General features: G+C 44.6%; 1 protein-coding gene across 14 annotated transcripts in view; it reads left to right on the top strand.

Annotated features, from left to right (window-relative positions):
* The window catches only part of Atxn1 (ataxin 1), a 423,758-nt gene that overhangs the window by 289,529 nt on the left and 114,692 nt on the right, over window positions 1-19,537 (top strand). For 3 of the 14 annotated variants that reach the window (XM_031359326.1, XM_031359319.1, XM_031359331.1), the window contains one exon: window positions 2,913-3,074. The exons of the other annotated variants lie outside the window; for them this stretch is intronic. The gene's annotated coding sequence lies outside the window, so the exon portion shown is untranslated. The remainder of the gene's footprint in view (window positions 1-2,912; window positions 3,075-19,537) is intronic. 14 annotated transcript variants of the gene reach the window in all.

Here is a 19,537-nt window from a genome sequence, read left to right as displayed (position 1 = left end):
AAAAAAAAAAAAAAAAAAGCTAAGCATGTTGGTGTGCATCTATAATCCCAGCCCTGAGGAGATGGAGCTCTGTTCAGCCCTTGTGCTCACTGGGGCCTAGGGTTAATCTCCTGTCTCCACATTCCCTGCAAATGCATATGCACTTACACACGTACCCATACCACATGATAAGTAAGAGAAACTCACATACACACACATTATATATATGTATGTATGTAAATATATATCTTTGACTAAGGATCCACATAAGTGATAAATGTCATTTCCGTCTCCTAAGCGTCTGGTGCACTTCTGTTACTTCCTCCATCCTTTTATGCTGCTTGGTCTCTCTCTCTCTCTCTTTCTCTCTCTCTCTCTCTCTCTCTCTCTCTCTCTCTCTGTCTCTCTGTGTCTCTCTCTCTGTCTCTCTCTGTCTCTGTCTCTCTCTATCTCTCTCTGTCTCTCTGTCTCTCTCTCTGTCTCTCTGTCTCTCTCTGTCTCTCTCTCTGTGTCTCTCTGTCTCTCTCTCTGTCTCTCTCTCTGTCTCTCTGTCTCTGTCTCTCTGTCTCTCTCTCTCTCTCTCTCTCTCTCTCTCTCTCTCTCTCTCTCTCTTGACTTCCCCTCCATCTGGATTTTGGTGATTGCATCCATGTGGCATTGATAGCCATGTTCCCGTGGTTCCTGCACACTCGAGTATTTACTAAGAGTTCTAGAAGCTGTATGCTGTTTCCTTTACTTTGCCTGCCTCGGACTGAGCAGCTGCTGGTCAGCATCTCATCCTTACCACAGGAGGGATTGCTTACTGCTGACTTCTTTTGCACAGAGACCTTGCTCCACATCCTCGAGCTTAAGAGGGTGTTTTGCAACCGCTATAACCTCATTCTGCTTCTCTTTCTTCATTTATCTGTGGGATTCATTATTCATGAAAACAAATGCCCTTACATCTTAAATTTGTTGAGTCGATGCTTCAGGTTCTGTACAAATGCTTGATGCTTTCCTGTTACTTACCATGCGTCTAGTTCATAGTGTTCTCTTGAGTCACTGTGACTTAAAAGTCTTCTTGCTAACTCACAGTTGGATCCCTAACAGTAGCTGTTCTTCTGGCTCTTGAAAACATGTCCATTCTGGCCACTAGAAGTCTAGTCAGCAGAGCAGCCGAGTTCTTTGAGTACAATCATAGTTGTATCTGATGATATGAAACCTAGCTTTACTTGGCCTAGGCTGGCCTTGAACTCATGAAGTAGTTGAGGATGGCCTTGAGTTCCTGATCATGCTGCCCCTACCTCTCAAGTGCTGGGATTACAGGAGTGCATTCCCACTCACTCCTGGCCTTTAATAGTTAGCTTTCTAGACTCATGGTTTGGTCCAGGGTCTTGTTTAAGGTTCTTTTGTTCTCTAACTGACTTAAACGTTCCGAGGCTTCTCTTAAAATGTTCTTTCTCTTTCTTCCTTTCTTTTTGATCATAAAGCCATGCCCCCCTTCCTCTCTCTCTGACTCCCTGGGGCGGGGGTGGGGGTGGGGGAGGGGCATTGCTTTTGTCTTGTGTTCCCTCTTGTTTAATCATTTTTTCTATTTTTTTTTCTTTTACTTAAAATCCTATGCCAACAGCTCTGCTTCCCTTGATCTAAGCCTTGAGTTTCTCTGGTCACTTCCAAGCCTCCCCATTCCCTTGCCCATTCCTTCCTATCTTCTCTTTTCCCAGCCCTCTGTGCTCTTTTGAAGTATTAAGGTTTCCATCTGTGTTGCGGGAATGACTTTGTGGTAAGAATGTTAGTCTAAATTTTTTTCCCTGCTCATAATAACAGCACTGACTTTGACCACAATCCTAGTTTGTTATTCATTCTTACGTTAAATGGATTTTCCTGTATTTTTTGAAGGGGGTGGGGCAGACAAACTAGAAAACCATTTCCAGTTCCAGTGCCCCTCCGCAGCTCCTCGCCTTCTTTCTTCTTTGTTCACCCCTATGTCTCTGCTTCTCTCATTTTGACTTGCCCCCCCCACCCCCCAGTCCTAGCATTACTGTCAAGTAACATTTGATTCTGCTCTCTAAATCTTCCTCATGAGCTTGAGGAATGGTGGCTCAGCAAGGAAAAAGTACTTGCTGCATTTGCAGAGGACCCAAGTTCAGTTCCCAGCACCCACATGGTAACTCACAAATGACAGTTATTCCAGTTCTAATGGATCTATCACCCTCTTCTGGCTTCCATGGGCATCAGGCATGTGCATGATACACACACATACATGTAGACCCTCGTGAAGACACACACAATAAAAATAAACACACCTAAAAAGAAAAGTTCCTCCTTTAGAGTAGTTTTATTGTGTGTGGAAGCTTAGCTTTATCGGTTTTGAGAGTTTATGTGCACCACACCAGTTACTGCAGGTTTCATGACTGGGTCCCGAATAGGTCATGCCAGGTAAGTGCCAATGCCCCAATGTGGAGAAGTGGGAGCTTTAAGATGTCAATAGGCCATGAAGGCTCCAGTCTTATGAGTAGGTTAGTGCTTGTATTGCTACCTTGGTGGTTGCTATGGCAAAGTACCTGACAAACACAGATAAAGGAAGGCTTTGTTTCAGCTCATGGTCCATCATGGTAGGGAAGCTGGAGCAGACAAAGTGAGTGGCAGTGGGTCACATGGCATCCATAGTCAGAAAGCATAGAGAGGCGAATGCTGGTCCTCGGCTCACTTTCCTTTCTTTGTCTGGACTCTAGCCATGGAATGGTGCTCTCCCCTTTCAGGGTAAGTCTTTCTTCCTCAGCTAACCTCTCAGGAAATGCCCTCACAAACATGCCCAGAGACATGTCTTCTGGATGATTGATTCTAAATCCAGTGAGGTTGACATGAACATGAACCATCACAATGCTGTAATTTGGGGAGAAGGTTGATAATTGTCTTCTGATAATGCCCTCACCTCTTCCCTTCCTCCCCAGGCGGGAGTTTCCTTGACGTTGGACTACCCAGAAGACCCAGAATAAATACATCTCTATTCTTTAAACATTATCTAGCATCAGCTGTTATGCTTAAAACAGGACAAAGTAGACTAAGCGTTCACCTGGACACTTCCGTGTGGATCATCACTCCCACCCTGCTGGGTGAGTTACACTACATCATTTGCCAGTTTGCCATTGCTGGCCTTAAAATTGCTCTTCTACCTGCTCACCAACCTTCTAGGGACTCTTTGGCCCCAAGTCTTTTGGTGCCTGCTCCCTTCCCTCCTGCTTGATCTCATGCTTTAATGCCTTCTTCCTGTTTGGTTGCACCCATTCCTGATGCTAGGTTGTGGACTGCATATGTCTCTCATGTCTTTCTGGTTTGTTGTCATCCATGGACCTTCCGCTCACGTGACCCCAGTTTCCATGTTCTTGCCACTGCTGCCATCATTATTTTCTTCAGCAGGGAGGAGGAGGGGAGAGAAGATTGGGGAAGATTCATAATCTGCCCCAGCTTCGAGCAGGGGACACCATCACCCCCATACCCTGCTTGAAGCCTTTCATAGGTTTGAGGAAGCTGTTTTTTTCTTTTTTCTTTTTTCCTAAATGCCAGCCTTCTGAACACAAGTAAAAACACTTGCAAATGTGAAAGGTTTGGTTTCAATCATATATTTTTAGTATTTATTGGGGAAAACAAAACAGGAAAAGGACAACGTGCTTCAAAAAGCAAAGCACCGTACTGTTAGTCATCACTTCTCCATTTAAACGCTTCCAGCTGAACCTGGAGCCACACGCCTGTACTTCCAGCACTTGGGAGGCCATTGGAGGGTCATAGACAGGAGTCTCAGGCCAGCCTAGGCCATCCAGTGATCCTGTCTCCAAATAACAAGCAAACAAACAAACAAACAAAACATAGTTTTTCTTTTCTAAATTAATGTAGTTTGAAAACAGTGAAGATGGAAAGATACAGGTGAAGTCTTATGGGACTATGAACTCTAAATGGTGGCCCTAGTCATTCTTGTATGTGTTGAGGTAGTTTGGACAAATCAGGGCTCCTAGGTCCCCACACTCTTTTCATCCTAAGCCCAGAGTTCCCTGACCCCCTGGCCATGTCTAGCACTGAGAATTGACTATGTAATTTATGAAATAGAGTTGTCTGGTAGTCATTGATAGTCTCATTTTTTTTAATCATCATTTTTTGGTAAGATGAAAATGGAACTCACAACTTTGTTGTCCTTTTAAAAGCCTTCAGCATGGAAGGCAGGGTCAGCAGATGCACAGCTCACAGTTATTTATTTATGATTCTTTTAGCACCTCTTGCCAAAGTGCCTTGTCTCCTGGGCAGTGTGAACTTGGATCTGTGGAGGATTCGTCGAGACAGGGAGATTTTGAGACCCCTCCTTGGGAAGCTTTGCTTGCCAAGTGATAAGTTTGATTGACTGTTAGACCTGAGTCCCAGACTGCATGAGACTCCAGACTAGAACCTCAGACTGTTTTTTTCTGCTTCAGAGTCACCAATCATTTCATATTTACCAAGCGCCTGCCTTCCATGTACAAAGATGTAGGGGCTTGGGTACTGGACCATCAGCCCTGTCCCTCCCCCACCCCAACTCTGTTATCATATGACTTCCAGGATTTCCCACTGACCCAAGAGGTCTCATCATTAAATTTCCATCTATTTCATAAGTTTTTCTTGGGTATAACCCCTACTGTATTTTTAAACAATATTTACTTTATTGTTTTATATTGCATATGTATTCTATCATGTATGTGTAGTGGTGGATACAGTGTTTCTTAGTTGCCCAGTATAAGTGCTGAGATTTGAACTTCAGTCTCCTCATTGAGCAATACACACTCTTAACTGCTGTCCCATCTCTCCAACTTTTTCTGTGCTGGACTTCTAGGTGTCAATCACTCTTAGATGAAATATAAGCAATAGGCCCACTAGTCATTGAACTCTACGTGATGAAGGCAGGCAGCTTTGCTGTCCATATGTGGGATGACAAAGGTGAATTGTATAATTTGACATGTCTAACTAAAGGTGACTGTCTGCCCAGATGAGAGTGGGTGTCACCTTTAGCTTCCTCCTTGCTTCTAGGACATCTGGCTCAGCAGAGGATGCGCTTGGTATCAGCATCATGAATGTAATATTAGCAAAAGAGAAAACACACAGACTGTTTATTTCCCTTCTATTCTTAGTGTGTGCATGTGTGCATGCTTGTGTGTGTGTGTGTGTGTGTGTGTGTGTGTGTTTGTGTGTGTGTGTGTACAGTTGCCATCAAAGGCCTCAGATCCTTTGGAGCTAGGGTTACAGGCAGTTATGAGCTGCCTGACATCTGGGAATCCATCTCTGGTCCTCCACAGGAGAAGTCAGTGCTCTTAGACTATGAGCCATCTCTCTACCCCAGAATGTTTCACCTCTGTTTAAATCCCTCAACAGGATTGCTATTTTCCTTCTTTGCTATCCAGATGGCAGACATTAGGTTTCTGGTCCCTAACCAAAGGTTATATGACTTAGTGGCATGGTCATAATTGCATAGCACTCCCTTCTTGGCATGGATCTGTGACAGCATGTGTCAATACACAGGAAGCTTCCTCTCTCACACAGCCTGCCGCCAGCTTCCTGCACTATCCTATATTACAACTAAGTCTATGAACACACAGACATCTCATAACTTGAAGGGACCATGCTTAGAATTCATACCATCCTATGGGTCTGGACATGGGTAATGCAGTACCCTGTCTTTATCTGAGTTTTGTTTCTCCTAGTTTCAGTTAACCTGTGGACATATGCAATATAAGTAGATATGTTTGTCTTGGCCCTTTCAAGAAACAAAGACTATATTTACATAACTTTTGTTATTGCATATTGTAATAACAACTCCATTTTAGTATGAATTGGTGATCTCTTACTACACATAACTTATAAGCTAAGTTTCATCATAGATGTGTATGTATAAGAAAACTACGTAATATACATGGGGTTGGAGCTAGGTATTCACTAGAGATCATAGACGACATCTCACATATGAGTAGGAATAGCTATGCCCAAAGTTGTCCCTAGATGAAAATGGAAGCTCACTGAGAGTGAGGGGCACTCTCTTGTTTTCCTCATTCAATCTTTAACTCCGAGCAACACAGTGCATCACAGTGCTTGATTTAATCGAATGGAGTGCATCAGATGACAGACAGGAACCTGGAAGAATAAAGAATATCTCTGGGCCAATGGTATGACTTAGAAGGTAAAGGCACTTGCAGCCAAGCCTGACAACCGGAGTTTGATCCCCGAGACCTACATGGTAGAAGGAGAGTAGGCACTACTATAAGTTGTCCTCTGACCTATACATGTAGACCATGTATGCACATAGTAACAGTGTTAACACACACACACATACACACACACACACACCTGAAGCAGAGAGAAGGTTGTACTATGTGGTAGTGTGCCCTAATAAATGCAAAGTCACAGATTTTGTTCAGTCATCAAAGAAGAGAGGCTGGAGAGATGTCTCAGCAGTGAAGAGCACAGGCTGCTCTTCCAGAGGACCCAGACCTAATTCCCAGCACCCATATGGCAGCTTACAACAAGCTGCAACTCCAGCTCCAGGAGATCTGAGGGCCCTTTTCTGTGCCCTCTGGGTACCAGGCATGCATATGGTGCACAGACATGCAGGCAGGCAAAACACACTTACACATTAAATATTTTTTCAAAAAAAAGAATAGGTGAAATTTATTCTCCATTTTAAAAGGAAAGTCCATACATGTTGAAATAAGTAAACATCTTTGAAAAACTTCTTTTCAGGAAGCAAAGTTTTAGAAAGTGAAGAGAGAGAAAATCGAGGTTTTGGGGATATATTTCCCAATAATGCAAATACATATTTTATATCCACATTTTCCAGTAATGCAAATATGTGTGTGTGTGTGTGTGTGTGTGTATCTTCTCTATGAGAGCTGAGGGGTAAATAGAACAACAGAAATTAAGGAGATGTGTACATTGCATTGTGGGTCGTCCCTTTTCATGAGCTGTGGAAGACTTGCCAGAGCATCTATAAAATAGATAACAGCAAAAGTAGGGAACAATGCGAATCATGGGTCACCTTTGCCTGGATAATGAAGACTTAGCTAGGTCTGTTCGAAGTGTGCATGTGCTCCTATACACAGGAAAAGATGAGGCCAAAATTATTATCAGTGCCATTTTTTGAGGGTGTTTGGAATCTGTAACCTGGGGCATACAGTATCAAATTAATTTGGGCTTTCACTGGTCTCTTCTCTGATGTGAGCATGTTGAACTGTGAGTCTGGCATCTGTGTTTGCTGAATGCTTTTTGAAAGCTGCTAGGTTCAGAGGCCTGAGGTCACGTGATGGCTCTGGCTTAGCAAATGGGAAAGGGAAGCATGAGGCCAATGGAGGAGTGGCTTTCCAGGGCCCTGTGGGGGATTCTGGGTAAAGCCTGAGACCTGGGGCTGACTGAGACTGTCTCTGACTTTACTCTTTCTGCTCTCATTTTGAGAACTACTCCGTTTCTTGCCTCCAAACACTCCTTGATTCATGCGGCTATGCCTCGCCATTAGTCAAAGGGGGAGAGACGCTTTAATAGAAAATGGGTTGTGTAGACAAGGGCTGTACCACTGACTGCATTCAGACATCCATGTGCCTGTAGCCCCAGCAGTTTTAAGCCTTTCAAATGCCTGTTTATCAGAAATTGCCTGTTCTGCACATGACAAGGACATGTTTAACCTGAAGGGATACCTCTCCCTGTAGGTGGAGGGCTCTGGCTTTTTTCATCTCCAAAATCTCCTGAAACCCTTCTGCTAGGCTTCACCCACACACCTTGAAGCCAACACTGTGGGAATTTAACATTGAACAGTTGTTTCTCCTGGGGTCCAAGTAAATCAGGGCTATCAATTAATTGTGCTATTAAAGGCATCTTCAGATGAAAGCGATTGGTAGCTGCCTTGAGCAGAGCTGTTGTCTTGATGTCCAGTAGCCATAGAGACTGTATTAGACTGTCACCCAAAATACAAAGTTCTCATTTATTCTAGAAAGCGAGTTCATAAGGTATGGTTTGCTACTTAAACAATCAATAGTTCAATCTGTATGGACTTTTAAAAGGTTTCTTCCAATCCGTTGTCCCCATGAGGTTCCTAAATCTGATACACAACGAGAAATGTTTTGGTACACACCCCATCATAAACTTGCCTTGTATTGGTGCAGGGACAACTTGATGTGCAGCGAGAGGGGTTCTTTCTGTGTCTCTCCGGCAGAAGATGGTTTGCTGTGTATTTTCTCTGAGCTGAGAGGTGAGGATTGAACTTGGTAGTGCCTCGAGAAAAAAAAAAAAAGCGGAGAGTTTAAAAACATTCATTTTGAGAGAGAGCAATACATTGAAAGTTGTGAGATGCTTGAACGCCAGCCCAGGCACTGGCGAGCTTCCATTCAGCCTCCGTTGTAAATGTACACTTGGTGACTAAGTTCAGGCCCTTCATCATTTATAAGCAAAACTCTTCTATTTTTGAGATTGTCAAGAGGGAAGGGGGGAGCACAGAAAGGAAGAAAACAGAAATAGGTTAAGCAAATTTTGTGATGGTACGTATGTGTGCACAGACACACACAAGCCCCCACCCCACCCCGTGCCTCTTTCCAAACTTGGAAAGCATATTTTAACAGCCCAAGTATGTCTGCGTGATGGATCTGCATCAACGCCTCTCTTTTTCCTTTTCCTCTCATGTTTTTAATTGTATAGTTTAAATGTTTTTAACTATTAAGCCTGTTTACTCTTCAAGCTATAAACATCCCATGAAGCTAATACGCTTTCGGAAAGAAAAGGAAATTGATATTTTAGTATCGAGGTTCCACAAAGCCAAAGAAACACCATGCAAATGAACTATGAGAGAGACAGATTTGCATACCCTCGTTGGTTTCATGATGATATTCTCAGCATGAGCCTGGCACACTGGCTTTTTTTTTCTTTCCCTCTTGGGAAGATGCATGTACTAATGGCAGAACCCTACAGGGTCAATTTAGCAAGCATTCCATGGTGATTTTCTGTGTGGTTTCTCAGAACCACTGAGCAAAAAGCAGTAATAAATAGAAGCTGAGGAAAATGACTTTTGAAGTAAATACTTTCGGAGGATGTGAGAGAACCTTTTAGCACCACGTCATGCGGTCCAGATCGATGAAGGTAGACAGAGCGGAGAGTGCAGCTCCGTGCAAGAGTCTTGTTTAGCATGTGCAAGGTGCTCAGTTCCTTTCCCAGTACACAGATAATCATGGCAGTGATAAAATATTTGTCCACTGGGGTTGGGGAGATGGCACGGTCGAAGAAGCATTAAGCATGAAGGCCTGATTTGGAGCCCAGCATCTTTGCATAAAGCTGAACGAAGTAGCATGCACTTGCAACCCCAGCTCTGCGAAAGCCAGTTTGAAAAGATCCCAGAACTTGCTAGCCTGCCAGTTTAGGTAATAGGTGAGCTCCAGACCAATGAGAGGCCCCGTCTCAAAAAGGAGGGTGAAGAATGATTGAGGATGACATGCCCATGCGGTACGGATGCCTGGCCTCTGAACACAAGCATACACACATGAACATATACATGCATACATACATACATACCAGATATACATATGCATGTAAATCCACCAGTTTCACCACCACCTTAATACCCTAAAGCTACTACCACTACTCCTACTGCCCAGAGATTGGTCCTTTATTTGTAAGCGACCCTTTTTTCACTCTAAGATGGCTCTTCAGAAGTGCAAGCCAAGGAACCTGCTTTTGCTCACCATGTTATAATAGCAGTGAATAGTGGCCAAGTTGTTTAATTAACTGTTTTTTCATATGGCTAGCTGCTGACCCAGTAGACATGAACAATTGAACATTAGTTGAGAGGGATTTTGACATTGTCAAGACCTAGATCTGAACCCAAGTCTGGCAGTGATTCCCTGCCTTACTATCTCATCCATAAGTGAGGATGAGTTCTTACTCAGTTCTTGGCCTGTAAGCAAAATTCCAGTGGAAGATTAGCAGAGTGTACATTATAATGCCTGGCAGTGGTCTTAGCTCTCAGAGCCTCCCAAACTTTAACCATGCTTTTCTTTATAACATCAAGGTTGCATTCCTCTGAAGGAAAAGGAAATGAGATTCACCTCTTGAAATCCACTTGGCGACTTTGACAGGGTCCCTTTCAACTTGTAAAGATTTCTGAAGTCAATTTGCCCATTCCTGCCCACACTGGTCCTATAACATCCCAGGAATAAAATCTGCACTCAGGTTTAAAAATAAAATGGGTGGAACAAACTGAATTAGAAGTCCTTGGCAGACATCCCCCCCAGCAGAATGTTCTCCCAATTGGTGAAATCGCAATAAAAAGAGATGTATATTTTTTTCCCCTCTTACTTTGCTCATCTCCTCTATCCATGTCCCTCCAGCCAGCTGTTTCTCTGTTCTAAAAGACCCAACTTTCTTGGGGTTTGTCTCACCAGCCCTCTGGTATCTCCCCAGATATACCGCTCCAGCCCCCTCCCACACACACACACCATGTCCCCAAACAACCACACCATCACAGACAGACAGATCCTGGTTCCCAGAAAACAAAGCAAGCAGAATGATTCCCTGTCTGTACTCAGCTGCCTCAGGGAAGGTCACAGGAGAGGGCTCTGCTGTTCTCAGTTGTAAAGATTGGCAAGAAAATAAAAGGGGAAAAAAAATCTTGAATGTATCCAGTTCTCCCGCCTTTTGTTTTTCCTTTTGCCAATACTCAGCCCTTTTTTTTCAGAGAGAAGCTTTTGATAGTGTCTTATCCCAGCCACCACCATGAACCTTGAAGGCTCTAGTCTCAAATCCCCCAGGAATGACTCAGGAAAGAGAGCTAGAGAAAATGCACTTGGCAAGATAGGGCGGGCACTCTTTTGCTCATACACAGCCCCCCTCATCCCTAGCACCACCCCAGAAAGGATGAAAAGTCTTCCATTGGCAGTACATGTCTCCCATGGAATGGAATTAGGGGGCAGGATTCTACAGCTGATGCAAAAAAATTGTGAACATCTATGTAAATAACAGCACACAGCAAGGCAAATTATTAGCGGAAAATAATTATTTCAAAACCATGTCTGACACCTTTAGTCCCAGCACTTGGGAGGTAGAAATGGGAAGATCTATGTGAGCTTGAGGCCAGCCTGGTCTAAAAACTGAGTTCCAGGACAGCCAGGGCTATACAGAGAAACCCTGTCTCAAGAAACTAAGAGAGAGGGAGAGAGAGAGAGAGAGAGAGAGCTTCTGATGCCACTTTGGAACCCCGCCCCTTTCCCATGACTTCATCTACTTATAATTACTTCCCAAAGATGCCAAATACTATTAATATATGAACTTGGGGATTAAGTCCCCAGCACTTGGATTTTTATGGGACAAGAGATACACTCAGACCATAGATCACCAGGAAGTTTATCAAGGGGCCTCTGCCAGCTCTTAGCCCCATTCCCTTTCTTCTCCATTAGCAGCCCGTGTTCTGACACCCCCTGCCTTCAGCCTCCCCACACTCCAGGTTCATTTTTCACATAAGCACCTCTTCCACAGAGTCTTTCAAGTTTCCAGACATTTGATTATTCTCAGTCATTTGTTGTCTTAGCACTTACTGCAGCCCGGCCCCTGGTGGTGTGGCTAGCTGTGTGAAAGTGTAGCTGAGGAGGGTAGCACTGCCCAAGATGGCTGGGTGTTACCTGGTACGAACTGGCTGACATACAGATCCCTCCCTCCCACTTCTCCATATCTAGTTCCTCATGTACAATCTTGGCTAATGAATAACAAAGAGGCTTGGGAAATGTAGCTCAATTGATAGAGTGTCTGCCTCAGATGCCATGAGATTCTGGGGTCAGCTCCTAGCACTCTCAAAATGTCAAAAACTAGTATTGGAGCTGAGGAAAGAGCTTGCTGTTCAAACCTGAACTGGAGGTTGGATCCCCAGAAACCACTTAAATCTAGGTCAATGTGGTGACTTGCCTCTAGTCCTAGTGGGCTGCAAGTGGAGACAGGAAATCCCCTGAGTAAGTTGGCTAGGTGGACTAGCTAAATAGGTAAGCTTTAGAGTCATGTGAGAGACTTAGCCTCAATAAATAAAGCAGAGAGGTACCAACGAAGATACTAGATGTAACCACAGCCACAGCGAGACGTACACTGTACACGTTTACCCACACATGTACGCCTACAGATGTGCAAACCACAATATAAAATACACACAATGGACACATGCAAAAAATGTCACCATACCAAGCTATAGTGGATATTAAAGAATTGTGAAAATTCTTACAACTGTATGAGTGCTAGCTCAGGTGTCCCTGGTGTAACGAGAGAAATGAGGTCATGTCTTACTCACCCTTTCATGCCTTGTGACTATTTTCTGTATACAGAAAACCCAGTCCAGCCAGACCTGGTGGTAATGACCTGTAATCCCTGCCATGCAGGAGGTAGACATAGGAAGATCACAAGTTCAAGTCTGTTTTGGGCTAGGGTTCAAGGCTGGCCTAGATGACTTGGTGAGACCCTGCCTCAAAATAACAAGTAAGAAGAGAAGTGCAGGCACAGAGCAATTTGCCCAGCATCCACGAAGCATGAGTTAGTTAACCAATACTCTTACCCCCAAAGAAAAACCCCAGCCCTTAAACATTATATTTCTCCATCAGATAGATTGATTGGTGTAAAGACCGGTTCACCTGAGTCTGTTAAATAACTGAGTGCACAGCAGAGCCTCACCCTTGTTCCTAAAAGATTGAAAATTTTTCCATGTGTTTCTAAATCAGAGCGTTGCAAAACCACTCCAGCCCTGTGGAATGTAATTCAATAGTCTTGCAATGCCTGCTTTCTCCTCACAGTGCAAAAGGTTAGCTAAGCCCAGTTCTACAGCATGTATCTGTGTGCAGTGTTACTTCCAGTTCTACAGCATGTATCTGTGTGCAGTGTTGCTTCTTGGGATCCCCTGCCTGAGAATTTGAGCTCAGCTTCGGGAGTCCTAAGCCTTGGAGTCAGGATAGACGGCACTGGCACTGGTACTAGAACTGGCACTGGCAAGGATCCTTTGGTGTTTTGCCCAAACCTGAGAAGCATTTATAGCAAAATACAAGAATGTAAGTGTGGGAAAAAAAATCAGAAACAAGGGTCTCCATGTATTGAGTTTCTATAATGGAGTTTTAGGAAGATGGCAGAGTGGGTATGTGTACAAGCATACCCATGTGTTTGGCTTCCATGAAAGACACAAGAGGGTGAAGCTGGGAAGATTTGTTCAGCCAGTAAGGAAGGGCCCGAGTTTTTATTCCCAGTAGTCGTGACCAGCACAGGACACCTGTAATACCAGGGCTGGGGAGGCAGGGGCAAGGTAAACCCCAAGGCTTGCTGGTCTGCTTGGCAAACTCTAGACCAGTAACAGACCCCAATCTCAAAAAAACAAAACAGCAACAACAAAAAAATATGGACAGAAACTAAGGAATGCCAACCATGGTTGGCCTCTGGCCTCCGCAAAGAAAACTGTCTTTGATCAACCAATCAATCAACCAACAGATAATGTCTTTCAATAAGAAATACTGGAGTTATATGTTTATCTCTGTAATTGCTTTTCATCAGTAGAATAGATTGTGTATAATTTGGCAACCAAAACAGATACAGACATGAACTCCATTTTCCTCTTACCTGTAAAACTTCACCATGGACCACAGTTATAAAACTTCCTGAACTCTATCCTGTGATTAAGCCTGTTAACAACCGCTACTGCCCACTGACACGTGAAATGTGAGCTGCTAAAAATACAAGTCGGAGACTTCATGGCTGTCCCACACTTGATAACAAAGCATTGGCAAGGCAGCACGCCTGGTAGGTCGCACACACACATAGGTTCACACCCACCACACACAAGGGCAGTTTTCCATTTGGGTGCAAATAACTCAATGTAAAATATGCCTGGTTTGATGTCATGGGTTATGATCTGCTCATCACCTGCAGTGGGCTCTTGGCAGTGCCTGGAGATGGTTTTGGCTTGTCAGGTCTAGGGAAGAAGCACAACACTGCTGTCTAGTGAACAGAGACCTTGTTAAGAACACGCTGGGCTCACAGGACACCCCACCGCAGACAACTGCTCTGCTCAAAACCTCACTATCATGGCATTTGAAAGGTTGCTTTCTCTTGATGTAAAAAGAACTTTCTGGTCAGGTAGTGACCACCACCTCTGTGCTAGAGAGAGCTAGAAAGTTCCACTTCTGGCTCTGTACCATGCATGTGTGCAAAACCCCTGCTTTACTCCACTACATCCAAGTTCATCCATATCAGCTGTGGACACAGAAAAGGGACCCAGAAGAGCTTGTTCTGACCTAGTGTTTTACAAGCTGGTAACTTTTGGTCCCGTGTAGGTGTGGTATCCACTTGGAGACCAGAGTTTGACATTGGGTGTCTTCCTCAATCATTCTGTGCCTTTTATCTTTTGAGGCACAGTCTCTGTTGAACCTGGAGCTCAGCTAGACTGTCTGGTGACAAAGCCCAGGGATCCTCCTCTCTCCTCTTGCTCCACAGCGCTGGGATTTCAGGCACACACCGCCTGCCATGCCTGTCTCTGTATGTGAGTGCCAGGGATCTAAATTCAGATCCCCACACTAGCACAACAAGTACTTTACCAACCGAGCCATCTCCAAAGCCCCTTCTTTGGGTTAATTTGATCTATGTCTTGCCTCCTATTGGGTAACATGTCTCTAAAAGGTGGGAAATGGGTCAACACAAAGGGACATGTTGGGTAGGAGAGAAAAGCAAGAAATAGACCAGAAGCAGAGACAGGGATTAGAAATGTGAACATGAAGTCTCCCAGGATTTTAATGGACTTAAATTTCCAATCAACAATTTGCTACTGATGCCTCTCTAACAGCACACACACACACACACATACACACACACACTCACTCACATACACACACACCATAGCACATGCATGCCAGGTGGTGTCTGCTTACATACATGGTTTGGTGCTATTACTCTTTGGCTATGACCATTTCACACATGAACAACATAGCCTCCTCCTAGAGATGTGTCCTCCATCTGTCTACAGAAGAGCTGTCTGTTTCCCTCAGAAGTCTGGTCCAATCAGCATTTGCCTTTGGTTGGGGTATTTAACCAGACCATAAGGTCTGCACTTACGAATCCTTGTGGTCATGTGCCTCTCTCTCCTCTATACCATCCCACAGCTCCCTCGCGCATGGCCCTCTCCCCATTTCCCACTGAGAAACTTATCAGAGTGAACGACAGAAACCAATGCCTTCTCCTCAAACAGCTTCATCCTCAGGACTTTACAACAATACTGCCTTCATTTTCAAAAGATCTGAAGATCTCTCTCTCCAAATGATCTCTCTTCCAGGGTGAAGCCATGGATGATAAATGTTTTGTCTGGCATTCTCTCCAAGTCCTGAATGCAGCAATGTTGTAAGCAAATATGCCATGGGGCCTTTCTTCAGGTCTGCTCCAGCTTGGCTTATACTGTATGCTTGTGGCAGATAGGGGTCACATCAGGCTAGCAGTGAAGTCAAATTCTACTATCCCAATGCTATTACAGTGTACAGACTGTACATACACACACACACACACACACACACACACACACACACACACACACATTATATCACAACAGAGAGGTCACATCAGGCTAGCAGCAAAGTCAAATTCTGCTTTCACAATGCTATTACAGTGTACAGACTGTACACAAACACACACACACATTATATCACAACAGAGGGTTGTCTGCTCCAGGTGTTCAATAGTGACTCAGAAGTTGCAGCTGTCCCCATAGTTAATCAGGGACCATAAGACAAGTCTCTGAGTGAGAGCTGGGGTTCTCAACCTTCCTAATGCTGTGACCCTTTAAGACATGTTGTAACCCACAACTATAAAATTATTTTTGTTGCTACTTCACAACTGTAATTCTGCTGCTGTTATGAGCCATAATGCAAATATCTGTGTTCCCCAATGGTCTTAGGTGGCTCCTGTGGAAGGGTCATTGGACCCCCCAAAAGGGGTCACCACCCCAGGTTGAGAACTGCCATTCTAGAGAGTTCTGTTTCTTACATAGCTCTTCCAAATGACTCTTACTAAATCTTGACTGTCAAGTCATACTTTGGGTGAACACTTTGGTTTTATGATATGAAGTGGGGACTCCCTTCTTCCCATATGTGAAACTAATGTTTGCAGAAGGATTTTGACTATAAAACATTCAAGGACATTTGTTTCACTCTGTTGAACTGAACTCTGAAGACAACATTTCCTAAGAAAATTGGGGGATCTTTTATGATGAAACATTTTAGAAGGGAAAGGGGGTCAGCTAGGAAATGACCCTGACGTTAGCTGAATGTGTGCACAGTGGGCACCTTCTAGAACAGTCTGCAAGTGTGTCTGAAACTATTGGCCATTTCTGGTGGAATTATTGGTGGATTCCTGGCTACAAGATGCTGCAGAGTCTCCAACACAGGCCTAGTGCCATCAGGTGGACCTAGAAGCTCCTCAGCATGCAATGAGGCTGTTTCTAGCCGTGACCAGAATTGTTCCGAGTTCTCCTGAAGCTTCTAAAAGACCCATCCCAGAGATGTCCTTCTGAGTCCTGGAGCACATCACATCTCCCTTCCCCAGCTCCTCTCTCTCCCCTTCCTCTCTGATTCTGATCCATCCATAGGTCACACAAGATCTTCCTTGTGAAAGCCCTTGCTTACCACATCTTCCAAAAGCTATTGCAAGTGTTTATCAAATCAGCACTCTGAATGGAAGGGTGAATGGAGTTACACTTCGGCTCTGCTTTGGACACGTGGTCCTCATCTGGTGCCACAATTTGGGAACATTAGGAGGTAGGGTTTGGCAGGAAGAAGTAGGTTAGTGAGGCCTCTCCTTGAGGGTATGTTACCCTGCCACTTCTTATCTCTGTTTCTACTTCCTTCTGCCACAATGACTGTCTGTGCCTTCCCTGCCATAGTTGAAAACCCTCTAAAGTCATGAGCCAAACCCAAACATCTCCTCATTCAACTTGTATCTCTTAGGTATTGCAATCATGGTGAAAACAGATACTCATACAGATAGAGACAAGACAAGAATCCCATTCTGTTCCCCACGGCAACAGCCACTCTATGATGGGACGAGAGCTTTTCTGAATGATTGTGTCCAACGGGGCAAGCGCTGGCATAGCCTTCTAGTAAATTGAACAAATACCGATATTAAATGCCAAGGCTTTGCTGGCTAACACAGGTGAAGTGACACCAGATGGCCTGGACAAACTGAGAGGGTAAGGTGGGACTCTCAAGCAGGGTTTCCCACAGGAAAGCCTCTTTCCCTGCAATGTTCCAAATGAGTCACCTTACAGTTGCAAGCCGTGGAAAGCTATATGCTAGCTTCGCCCTAGATACATGTATATACCGGCTTAGTACAGTTATCTTCCATTTGTTATCATGGCTCTGATTCCATTTGCCATGTGCATGCAGTTACTATGGCAAAAGAAACTGAAAGCCTCGGTTCAGAGCTGCAGGCTGCACTTTGCCATCTGCTTTCTATTGGCTTAACACACGCTACTTTCCCTGGGCCTTGATTTTCCCCGAAGGATCAGGTGATCCCAGGGATGTAAATTCATTTTTGGGAGTTATAGGGTATTTACATAATGAGTTCTTACAAAGCTCTGTGTGCCTAGTCAGTGGCCATGAGAATGAGCATGCTCAGAAGGCTCATCTAGATAAGGAATCTGCTTTGACAGCAGCTGCCTAGGTCCCGCTGCATTAAGAAAAGTGACTCAGCTGGATCTGGTGGTGCAGGCCCATAATCCAAGGTACCCAGGAGACTGAGATAGAAGAATCATGGGTTCACAGAGTGAGTTTAAGGCCATCTCAGGCAACTCAGTAAGACCTTGTCTCAAAACAGAATGTAAAGGAAGGGCTATAGCCACTTAGAGAGCACTTGCCTCGTGTGTGCAAAGCCCTGGGTTCTATCCCCACTATTTAGAGAAATGAAAGCCAAATGACTCATGAAAACACCATCATATATCACAGCAAGGATCTGTCCTTGAGCCAGGCTTGCAGGAGAATGGGTCCCATCAGTTCCCTGATTGCAGCTTAAGCCAAGTGCTCGCTCGGAATCCTCTTTACTTAGTGGCTGCACACTCATAAAACCTCACCTGTCTCCTCTCCTGCCCTGGCCTCCCATGTTGACCCTTGAGATATTATAGACCAGGTGAAGCCCTTGCCTACCTTACATCATCCTCCCTTCTCCCTAGGTTTCCATCCTTCTGATGAACAACAGGGAACAAATAAAAATTTTCACGTGTACCACAAAGCCTACATGAGAGGAAAACATCACTGCTTTCTCAGGTTAGAGAATATCTGAGAGGCCTTAGTAGCCAGGGAGTTTGGAGCTAGCAAACCCAGGAATGACATCACTGGGCTCAGTTCTTCAACAGCATCATGGGTGGTCCAGAGGAGTGGCTTAAGATTCAGCTGCACCTTCATTCATCTCGCCTGCATGTTTGGAACAGCAGGAGCCGTGACTGACAGGTGATGAGAGCTTGCTTAGTAAGAGACAGATGGGATGCTGCACCGCTGAAGTAGTGAGAGATTGCCTGATGCAAGATGGAAAGGTTTTCAGGGCCGTTCAGCTCAGACTTGCACAGGCACAGGCCAGATGCAGCTCTTCCGTTTTCAGAATGAGAGGCTAAGAAAGTAAACTGTGATTTCTAGAGCTTGGTGTGGGGTTTCAGTGGAGCTCCTGGATGCTGTAGATCTCTTTGGAGTAACATTTTCCCAACCTGTGAGGCTGTCCTGGGAGGAGAAGGACTGGCCAAGGGGCCTTCATAATGAGAGACAGTGCCTGGCTGGCTGATTCCTGAGCTATGGTTAAGTTCTTGAGCCATAGGAAGGACCTATTCCTTTGGCTGCCAATTAACCTCTTAGAGAAATGTTCCTGCAGAAGCAGGGTAGGATTCGCTGTCACAAAATTGCCAGGGTCAGCACGTCTCCGGAAGCTTGTTGTCCAGGTATCTTCAAGAAAGCACAAACTGATCCAGAGAAATAGTAGTAAGGTACCTAAACGTGTGCTCTTCAGGCAACGACCCTGAAGCCATGGAGGCATTAGGGATGGGAAGGTAGACATGCATCATGGCAGGCAGAAAGGAAAGAGTGAGCTGTGGAGTGTCACACTTACTAGAGGTTCCATCACTGCCCCCCAAACCTGCATTGCTGAAAACCTTCACGTGATCTGTCGCTGAACTATCTGAGTGCCTGATATTTTTTGAGGCAATTTACCCAACTGTCTCTGGAACTTCAAAAGGATAGCCTTCAGCTAACACCAGGGCTGCTGTTCTCTGACTCAGAAGGGGAAAAAAAGCAAAGATGCTTCGGCCACCACTGGCTCAGCACACCCGGCATACTTACATTAGAGGGTGAGCACCCTTCTTGAGACTGTCTTTTGCAATGGTGTTAGCATCTTAGGTACTGCATCAGTGTGTTAAAAAAAAAAAAATACCATGGCTATGAAGTGGGCTTAAATGTCTAACTCCACCCACCTGCCTTATTTTTTGTGTTTACTTCCACCAGGGAGAAAAAAAACCAAACATCTGTTTGGGACTTGACTGTGGCTGATTTTC

The sequence above is a fragment of the Mastomys coucha genome, unplaced genomic scaffold (assembly GCF_008632895.1).
Source record: "Mastomys coucha isolate ucsf_1 unplaced genomic scaffold, UCSF_Mcou_1 pScaffold7, whole genome shotgun sequence".
NCBI lineage: Eukaryota > Metazoa > Chordata > Mammalia > Rodentia > Muridae > Mastomys > Mastomys coucha.
Note: the sequence above shows the minus strand (reverse complement) of the source record. Positions and strands in the feature narration are given on the sequence as shown.